Source organism: Fistularia commersonii, chromosome 18 (genome assembly GCF_037954325.1).
Source record: "Fistularia commersonii isolate RoL2024-O1a breed Wild chromosome 18, RoL_Fcom_v1.0, whole genome shotgun sequence".
Classification (NCBI taxonomy): Eukaryota; Metazoa; Chordata; class Actinopteri; order Syngnathiformes; family Fistulariidae; genus Fistularia; species Fistularia commersonii.
Genome location: NC_141301.1, coordinates 8375597 through 8386713, shown reverse-complemented (window position 1 = coordinate 8386713; position 11117 = coordinate 8375597). Strand labels below are relative to the sequence as shown.

Sequence of the window (11117 nt, the reverse complement as noted above, 5' to 3'; positions counted from 1 at the left end):
CGCAATAGTTGTATGCTCTGAATATTTCAGAGAATAGCAAATGTTGCAATTTTCTGGCACCTTTATATTGTGGGGCCACTAGAGTCGACAAAATAGAGTTAGCGAATCATGAAAACTATGATGAAATTATCCCCAGTCTCACTATCTATCAATTTATTGTAGGATTATACTTGTTTTCAGTGAAATAAAAAAAAAAAACAGCAAGTCATGCTGCAATTCATCTGCACTATAAAGAAAGAAGCACTAGGCTTTAGCCTTCGTCTAAATCTCAGCCCAGTCCAATCTTGCTTCCACTGAATGTGACTCGTAAACATTTATGTGGGACTAAAAGGGGAATCGAGGATGTCCTTTTACTGCCCTTTGAAGTGTTTAGTAGAAAGTTAGAAAGGACATTTTCATCATCTCTCATTTCTTTTGGATGAGCAAAATCACTTTTAATGATTAAGCTGGGTAATTTTACAAACCTTACCTTTGATTCACTCTATAATTCAAGCTGTTCGTCTTCCTAACTACAGTATTTTACTTCAGATCACCTTACATTTCATCGGCTTCATAAGCTTTGGCAACCTGCCACCTCCTCAGACCATTTCTGAGACATAATTTAGGTCCTCATTCATTCACCTTGAGAGCCGCCAAACATGTTGGAAATGTTCTGAAAATGAAACACCTTTCCACACTCCTTAACACGGACGTGTTTAGATAGGTGAACAGACACAGCAAAAGAACTCAGCTGGTGCAGTGACTCTGCCGTATGATTATGATGACAAGACAACCTGCTGTGTGGCAGATGTGGGTAGGAATTACCCTGGCAGGAAACATCTCATTCTTCATCATGTAACAGCTAGAAATGCAGGAAATCTATTATTTGATTGTGAGCCTTCAGAGAAGACACACATACACATGCTTGCTGTGTTGCTGATTGACTGACAGCTCTGAGTTGTTACCATGGGAACAAGAATGGAGGTGGCACAGCTTGAAAGCAGGATGAAGACTGAAGACTACCGAAAGCTGCAGTCTTTTCCTGGTGAGCCTTTGTTGGTTTATAAAAAGTCTCACATTACAACACCTTATTTCTTTTGGAAAGCAGATAGAGGAGTGCAATGAGCAGATCAAGATATTCTATTTTAATGCCATCCCATATCATCACAGTTATAGGCAGAGCAGTTATATCAGTTGTATCTTGGCATCAATCGGAAGTTTGAACAGTAACCATACAAAGCCGTTTTTACCTTATTAACCTTCAGATTATTAATATAATGATAATATAATAAGGTTATTAACCTAACCTTATTGACTCTACTCATTTTTAACCAGTGTCTTCCCGTATTACTCGTTACAGGATTCAACCATTTACATTTTTTATATAGTTTGCCCCAGACGCTCATTAGAATACATAATCTCCTCCTCCTCTAGGATCAAAAGCAGTATTTTTCATCATCTTAATGAGTTGTATGTTTTGTAGTCATTGATTAACTGGCACAATCAGATGAGTCCTGCGTCTTGGGACAAAAGTCAGAGCTACAGTTTTTTGGTAAAAATGGCAAAATAAGAGTTTTTGCTGTCAGTAAGGTACTGTCAAATTTATTCCTTGGGGTAAGTCCGCACAAATGCGATTTCCATGTTTCCAAAACCATCAAACAGAGGCCCTAATTTCTTACTCTCACTTCCTTTATCAAGGAGCACCTGAATAATTGCTCACTGGTAGATCATTTTGTGAACAATGTTAATTTCTAGATGCACAAGAATTAAGGAAAACTGAAAAAAGTGAAAAGAAGGCCTTCAAATGAAATTCTTAGAACCAGCTGGAAAATTCAAGAGTAACTTGACCCATGCCAATGCACCTTCTGTCTAAATTTGACCTGACCCATATCCTCAGCAGTATGAGGTAAGTCAGAGAAGTGTTCTGAGCCTGATTTAAAATCAACACTTTTTTGATAAATTCATTTTCAATTAGAGCGTACTGAGCATGATCTCAGTGCAAAGAGATCATCTCTGTCCGATCTTTGCTCTTTCCTCCAACAGCAGCTTTCTGAGAAGCTAAACAAGACAAGACTCAATACTGAGCCTTGGTGGCAGCTGCTCCGCACTCTAACTTGTCCACACGGAGACCCGATATAAAAGGTAAATGGCCGTGTCATTTAATTCCCGCAGAGATGAAGGTCAGTTAAGTATGATGTTTGGAGCATGTAGCTCATTTTAAGCATCTGACCTAGCTCTTATCTGAAAACATTTTGATTGAGATTTATTGACCAAAGAATCCTCTGGTCTGCTGACCAGAGGAAATTTCACAGTATTAAACATTGTGCTCCGTAAATGTTCAAAAGTATTAGGATCTTGCGCCTGGAAATGGCCCAACTAAGTTTAACATCTATCAATTAATATGCTAATGTAGAGGATATTGGAAAATGCCTACTACTGTGAATGAAGTGATGGCTCACCATTTTAATCTTTAAATCCTTCAGGTGACAGAATATTGTGTCAGTTGTATTTTAAATGGGTGAAAGGTTGTGACCACTTCAGATTATTTTCAAAGAGATGAACAAGCTAAATTTATTTTGAGAGAAAAGCACAGTTCATGAGTATATTCTGACTTAGATTTTAATAACAATAATTTATCCTTTATTAATCCCTGTGGGGAAATTCGTTATCTGCAATTAACCCATCATGGATGAACCAGTGGAGCAGAAGTTAGGAGTTCAATGTCAACACCAAGTGCTTAACAACTCTTCGACACACGAGGAGGAGCCAGGAATCGAACCAGGAATTTTCAGTTCCAAGGACATTGTATTTTAAGTGTACAACACCTTTAAATTCATTCTATTCTATCATGTAGCTTACATTCAGACACTTTTGTGTCTGCTAATGGTAATGCATTTGCAATTATTGTAATTAAATCATGTGAATGCATTCAATTGAATCACTAAGTAGCATATTCTGACAAAGAACTGTTGGAATAAAAACTATTTTTATGGTTTTGTTGGTGACATTTTGTCTTAATTTTTGTCCTTGAAAGGCATGTAAATCTGGAAAATGAAAAATGTGTTGGCACATCATCTGCCACCTCTGATTAGGAAGCATCTCTTTGGGGAAATTGCCATTTAATGATGCTTGGCCCCTGCTCCCCTTATATGGAGGAACTTTCTACTTCCATATCATCTAATAGGCTATTGCATATTATATGTTTGTTACAGTTGAAGGAGCATATAGCTCAAGTATCTGCTAAGAAGGGATAAATTATTTTTTTTGAATCCCTTTTCTATAAATGACTTCCGCCTGCATCAAAATATTGAAATGTTAAAAACTGCTGGACCAACACACCCAGGAAGCCAAAGATATTTCTCCTACTTAGTCCAATCTACTAATTTAGCAAGTTAAATGTACCATTGGCCCTCCTCCCAGCCTCTTTGTTGAGAAATAAAATGATTTGCTTCATAACATTAGTATTCGTACCTCTCATTCTATGCATGTCTTTCTATAACTTTGACAGTTGAAGAAAGGTTAAAAATGCCAATAAAATGTTTTTATGCTGTCCCCTGATCTTCCTAGGTTTTGTACCTGCAGAGTTTTGGTTGGTTCCTGACTGTGAGTAAAGGAGGAATTGTGGGCCTTCGGTCTGGAGAGGACATGTCGCTTCTGCAAACGTATCGATTGCAAAACAGCACAGTCAGATCCAAAGACCTCAGGGTCACAGACATGGAGCTGCTGACAAATGTGCACAAGGTCAACACTTTTGGAAAGTCACGTTGATTGTTTTAACGTTGGTTACCCTGCTTATCTTAACACATTCGTTCAACTTTTTTACAATTAAAAATAGAATCCTCTCGATAATGGTGGATGAATAACAGGGGCAGATAATGCAGTACAGAACAAACTACATTGGCAAGGAAGGGAAAACAGAATTTTAATGGACGATTGACTGTAAAATTCAGAACAAATAAAAACATAAGAAAAGCACCAAAACAGAAAACAAAGCAGAAAAGAGCAATTGTTCTTGCCTGTTATTTGATGATACCAAATTCACACTCAGTAAAATTGTTATTTAATAAATATGGTTAATGCAGCAATATTAATAGGGTAACTTCAAATATGAATGAATATCATATTTGTTTGGACATAATGTTTGTTGAAATTTGTCCCCATCACAATGTATTAGTTTGTTCAATTTTTTACAGCTGTTACGATGATACATTCAAAAACATAAAATATTTAGGAGTAAAAAAAAACAAACAAAATCTAAGTCATCTTTAAAAGATTTCTTAATAATGCTTTAGGCCAAGGTCTAAAAACAGATCTATAAATTTAGTGCATGTCATAAAATGTTTTTGGAAACATTAATATGGTGTTCCAAACTAGTTTTTCGGTTCTGTTTTTCTTTTGATCCTTTCTGGCTCAGTAATGTATGTATTTTTTTGACAATGTCGCAGAAATTTTCCAGATATACTACTACGTGGCAGCATGGTGGTGCAGTGCAAGAAGGTTCCCTGTTTGATTCTGACCGGAATTGCCTAGATTTGTGACTGGTTTCTAGCCCTCTAAACGTATGCATCTCAACATCATGTTAAATAATCCCTCTTTTTCTTTTCCATTTATAGGTGTATCTTGATGCCTTATCCTCTTTTTATCTTTCCCAGATGGCCGTGTCATTCACGAGTAAGGAGGTATTTTTTTTATGAAATACTATCTAACATGAATTTTAGCTGCAAATATAAACTTCAGGTAAAAGCTACCTGTCATCGCTGATGTCCACAGGATTTGTTATGTGTGTTTCTTTTTCGTCTCTTCATCCTGAAAATGTCACTGGGCAAATACAGCATCCCGAAAATGTGACAATGGGAATAGCCTATATTCTTTTGAGAGACACATAAATTTCCTTCTACTGTAGGGATTGAAGTTTGCTCCCTGGTGTCTCGGCTACTGGATGGATTCATCTCATCCAGACTGGGCTATCTTGACTATGGGTGACATTGGAGGACAATGGAAGAATGCAGTAATGCACAAAATATAAACTCGAAGGGGGAAGCAGGGAAAGCATAGTGGGGGACTATTCTTTCCATCTCCTCCTATATTACATTGAAATTTTGACCTTTTGTATGTTTGTGTTTATTCCAGGTTAATGCAATACATTTCACTTCAGCCCAGACAGTACTGAGAGACTTATTCTGCATTTATACATAGATTCAGCAGACAGTATCCTATTGGAAGAAGTTGTCAGTTGTTTAAATAACCCAACTTTTACATTCTGGTTTCTTGCAACAGCAACTTCAAACATTCAATATTCAGATGATAGTCACAAAATTCCTGATTCATTCACTTTTATTTAGACAACAATTAGTTCTGAAATTCAGACAACAACAAACAGGTTGGTCACTAGAAAGCAGTGCAAGTAGATGTTTTACTATAAAATTCATTGTAATACTAGGATGAAGACTGAATCAGTTCTTGAAAAACAGTAAATATGCATGCATAAAATGTCCTTCATCTACTCTTATAGATATAAAATAGAGAAAAAAAGACAAGGATGTGGTCTCAACTTACACTGTGGTCACAACTTAGATCTGTGCCAATAACCTATTAATGTCCAGAAACATTCATACAACTTGAATTCCAACTTGATACTTTTATTCAGTTCAAAACATATTCTATTGTTGATTATTGTTGAATTTTCCATGTGTAACCTATGGCACAGAAAATTATGTTTTTTTTGTCTGGTCTCTCAGATATTCCAGGATGTATGGGGGGATCTGACACTTTGAAGTACCTTGTCTTGTCTCTCTATTCGGCAATTTAATTTGATGTTAATTAATCCCTGGTCCCCCATCATGAATCGACCCAAATCGTGCAACAGCTTATTATCTCTCATCCCTATTACTAAATTATTCATTTACACACTTCCTTACATTCACCTTTAAGACCTGGAGTGACTCCTCCCCATCAGACAATGTCACCAAAGAGGACTGATGGCTGAAAATGTATGGATTTGCCTCTATCATCACACACACACACACACACACACACACACACACACACACACACACACACACACACACACACACACACACACTCACACACACACACTCACACACACATAGAATTTCCTGATTCACCCTCTACATACTCCTCCTTAGCCAGCCTTCCAACAAGTATAAGGTTTGAGCTAGAGGCCTGGCCACTCAGGACTCTCCACTTAAGCTCATCCTGTGTAACAAAGAGGTCACATCTTTGCATCTAGATTGCATCATTTGGCTAGAGTGCCACTGAAGAGTCATCGGGATGTTTGATAGTGATTCAGCAGCAGTAGTGCTTGGAGACTTGCTGGGTTGAGAGGGGGAAAACAAGAATGAAGTATGTATAAATAAGCACAACAAATGGGAAAACAAAGAGAAACTAAAAAAAAAGGTAAACAGAGGAGGCAACACCAGAGCATTAAAAGAACCAGTTAATTGAAAGTTTTCATGCAGTGTGGGTGGGAGCATGTCTGTTGAAATCCAAGAGAGAATATATGTAAAGGTTTGTTGTATATGCCTGTGTGCATCTGTGATGTTTTGGGAGTGTGAGAAAAGAAAGGAAAGAGTGGGTGTTTGTGTGTTTGCATACCTCTGGGGTGCTGGTACTATTCTTTTGAAGTTACCAAGCCTGCAGTATGAGTTGACTGTTTACCATTAGATATGCCTGGTTATTCAGACATCCAAACCTTCAGGCTCACAGAGGCCACCTAAGTGTTCACACACTCACACACACACACACACACACACACTCACACACACACACACACACACACACACACACACACACACACACACACACACACACACACATACACACACACACACACACGCACACACACGCACACACACACATGCACACGCACACAAATTGGGATAAGTAAAAGAGGTTTAAGACTCATAGCAAGACTGCGTTCATGACATATATATTAATATACTCTATTAACTATAACTATTTTGTGCAAAACCAAAATTTGATTTCTAATTTGTAATTTATGGCATATCAGATTAGTGTTTTTTTGCATGTGTTTGTTTGTAGATAATAATCATAGCTATTTAATACAGATGTTAGACTGATTTCCAGAGAATACGCAAAAGACAATTCCAACAGAAACACATTTCTGTCCCAGAATTTATTTTGCTCGACAGTAAACAGAAAATAATTTACACATCTAAAGACTTCAAAGATGTAGAAAAGGCTTGTGGAAGACTACAACTAGACTTTTTAAGCATTTCTTTGCCACCATGCAATGTTTTCACCAGGTATTTGCAGGTATCACCAGGTATTTGCAGAGCCTCTGCTATTGCTATTCAATAATCAGAATCAGAATCAAAGTTTTTATATGTTCCTTGAGAGGCCATTGGAGGGCACAAGGGGCAGCATAGCAAACTAGAGCAGATGAAAATCTCTCTCTCTCTATATATAAAATCAATATAAATAAATATACATAAAATAAAGGTAAAGATAAAAAATTGATAAGAATAAAGTGAAGTAACTGCAACATCAATAACAGTCTTAGATAGAACATATTTTTATCATTATCATTAGCACTTTTCCTTCTCCCCTCAGTCATGATATATCTAAGAATTGACATCATACTAGCTTGGCTGTTCTCCCCACAGCTCCACAGTATGCTCCTCCTCCTGGACACTCCATACTGATCGGGACATCCTTTGCTGTTCTCATTCATGCATAACAAACAAATACCGTCTCTGCTGCCAATACTGCTCTGGCAGTTTGTCTGCTGGGTTTCCTTTTTCCAGTTGTGTTGGAGCTCATCTATTGGTTGTTGATTCAGTCTTTACTGAAACGTAATACTAAAAACTTGCACTAATATTAAACATGTATGATAATATCGTAAGCCCTAAGACTAGGGAAAAACAGAGCTACAACTGTGCGAAGATTGAAGACTACCAGCTCACACTTAATGACTGAGATGACGGGAACACGCTGAACAACTACTCGAAGATTTCCTTAAATATTTCTTACAACTGCCAGTTTTAAGTCTGAGATGGGTTGTTTGTAAAGTGTAGGCCCAGCATTAGAATAGAAAGGCAGTTTCCATTGCCAGTTTATGTGAACAAGTTCTAAATGTACTTATATATCTACTATTTCACTATTCTTTGTAAATATATGAGGAAGAGACTCTTTGCGGCAGTTGACTGATGACTTGAAACTCTGGGGTTCATTACATTACATTACATTACATCACATTTGGCAGACGCTTTTATCCAAAGCGACTTACAATAGAGGACATAGGGACTGCAAATAACACTTGCAAATACAAGATGCACAGGAAATATACAGAACAGCAAGCTTGGGTTAGTGAGTTTTTTTTTTTTATTTTTGACAAAGACATACACAAACGTACACATACACACACTGCATAGCCTAACTTGGTGCCTAACCTGATCTGGGGCATCAGCGCAGTAAAAAGTCCTGAAAGAGAAAAGTTTTTACCTGTTTCTTGAAGGTTGAGATAGATGATGCTAGTCTTGTTGCTTCCAGAAGTTTGTTCCACCACTGAGGTAGTAGAACCGAGAACAGTTTTGCCTGAGATCGCTTAGAGCGAGCAAAAGGTACTGCTTCATCCAAAAAGTACTGCTTCATCCATCTTTATTTGGATTAGGGGGACCAGGGCGCCCTCCTTGATCCAGGTGAGGTGACATGCCATTGAGCTCGGGTACAGTACCCGAGAAGGTTGGCGAGAAGGGTGGTGGTCTACCAGAAAGTGTGTTTCAACTACGGAGGGATTGCACAGCTTAGTCACTCAGTAAAAGCTTCTGGAGGGTTCTGGAAAGGAGACCCAATGTATTGAACTTTTGATTCAAAAGGAACAATGTGGAGTCTGTACAAGTTGTGGAACAGTGAGCCTGCTCTATGCTCTTGCAAGGATCCTGAAGGGGTTATGGGAGTTTGCTTATCCTATCTACAACTGCTTTGAAGATTTGGAGAAGGCATGTCCATGTCCACCAGGATTTCTGTGGGAGGTGCTGTGGGAGTGTGTGGTCACAGAGCCATTACCATGAGCCATCTGGGCTCTGTACAAATGATGTGAGAGCTGCATTCACATTCTTGGTTCAAGCCTGAAAGATTTCAATTTGGTGCTTGGCTACACCAGGGATAAACTCTCTTACTTATTCTGTTGTTGATCTTCATGGGCAGTATTTTAGGTGCAGATTTTGGGGAGTAGTATGTCCAGTATGGAGACCTCAGGAATGCTTCTTCCCTTTTTGCAGATGATACGGTTCTGTTGGCAACATCACCAAATGATCTGCATAATATGAAGGGGTTGGAATGGCAGATAGCACCTCAAATCAAAGTCCACGGTCCTGCTCCAGGACAAGTAGACCAGTTGTCTTGTAAATGGGTAGAAAAGAAGTCCTATAGATCAGTGGTCTCCAACTCCCGGGCCGTGGAATCAATTATTTCCTTTGGCTTTATTATCTGAGTCTGAACAATCTTTATTTTGAAACCCACAAGCTCGCAAAATGAGTAAAAAACGGACGTCAAACGGAAAGTTTCTTTTCAAAGGGGAAAAGGGGGATCCACACAGTGGATTCACATTTATTATTATAGTCGCAATAAAAACAATCTACGTGTACGTGTAGATGACTGTCTCACTCTGTTTTCTTGTTTTGCCACAAAGGCATTAAGAGATGATAACTGTCTAAGTTTGATCAAAAACTGTCAGACCTTTGAACGTGTGCAAATTCATACAAAAGGTGGGTTATTTGGTGCAAGGAGGTAGATCTACAGGTAGACATAACAATCGGCATTGCCGAGTTAGAACACAGTCTTCAGTGTTCATTTGTTCTATCACACCCCTCAAGTATGTGTCACTGTATCACAGTCCGAATTGTTAAGCAAAAAATTGCATCGTAAACAAATACTGTTACTCAGCTACTTATTTATTATATTTTCTGCAGTACTTGTGTAGAAAGGGATCGATATCCATGAATTATCCTGGCACAACTTGGAAATTGTTATTAGTGGAATCTGGTGGTATTTTATTTGAGATTTTGTTTATTCTATGTTTGTCCTCTTGATGACGAAACACCTCAGTTGAGCTCAATAACTCAAAATACATATTAACAACTCATGAATGGACGATGTTAATTAATCCTGCGTTCTGATCATTTATAAATTCACAGCGATACTGAAATAATTGCAACACTGCTTATGGGTGAGAGCATAGAAGTTAAGTATCCATCTTTGCATCGCAAATACTTTAATTTATGATTCGTATATGTCAGGAAAAGACAGGGGAGCTCATCTGTCAATGATTTCTGTGCAACACTGTCTGAATCTCCGCTGATCTTTTAATTCTTGGAGCGGAGAGAAGCTGTGATGTATGAAATGTAATCAGACACAATAATTTGTCACCTGATCTTTGACCTAAGACTGTCATATGGCATATCAAAACTCATGCTGATTTGTGTAATCTTTGACAGATTAGTAGCTACTAATACAGCTGTGTGGCATCCAATTTAGATATTTTCACACTATTAATTGAGATGGATGATGATGCCAGATCCATTACTGTTTCTTTAATACCAGGGTACAAATCAAACCGACCTTATTCTTCACAGTGCTGAGCTGCTGTGGATCAGCTGTTTTGTTCTGCGGTAGCGTTTCGGTCAGTGCACATTTAGAATTGCCATTCAGAAAGTCCGTTGAAGATGTCCGTTGAAGTTCTGTTGATGAAAATATTTTGGCAAAAGCAACAAATATCTTACAGGGCATATCATCATCATAATCTGCTGCAGTTTTATTTTTCCTTTAAATTTGATGAATTACTTCAACCATCTTCCATCAACTGCTGTTGCAATGTAGTAGTCATATATACAATACACCTATAGTTCCACTATCTCTCTGCCTCTCTTTCTCTGTCGTTATTTGTTTCTTTAATTTTCCACAATCACTTATAGGCATGTGAAATGTCCTTTTAAAACAAGGGCACCCTCTGAATTATTCAAAACCCCTGTCAGTTTGTTGTATGATTGATCAAGAGTGTTGTATCTTTGCTCTACAAGTTCAGAAAAACAAGTTAAAGATTTTAATGTAATATGCATTATGTGCAATTTTAAATGGTAGAGGTGAAACATAAAGTT

General features: G+C 37.9%; 1 pseudogene; it reads left to right on the top strand.

The window, feature by feature from the left end:
* Nucleotides 1–945: 945 nt before the first annotated feature.
* The window catches only part of LOC147224293 (cilia- and flagella-associated protein 337-like), a 38115-nt pseudogene continuing 27943 nt past the window's right edge, over nt 946–11117 (top strand).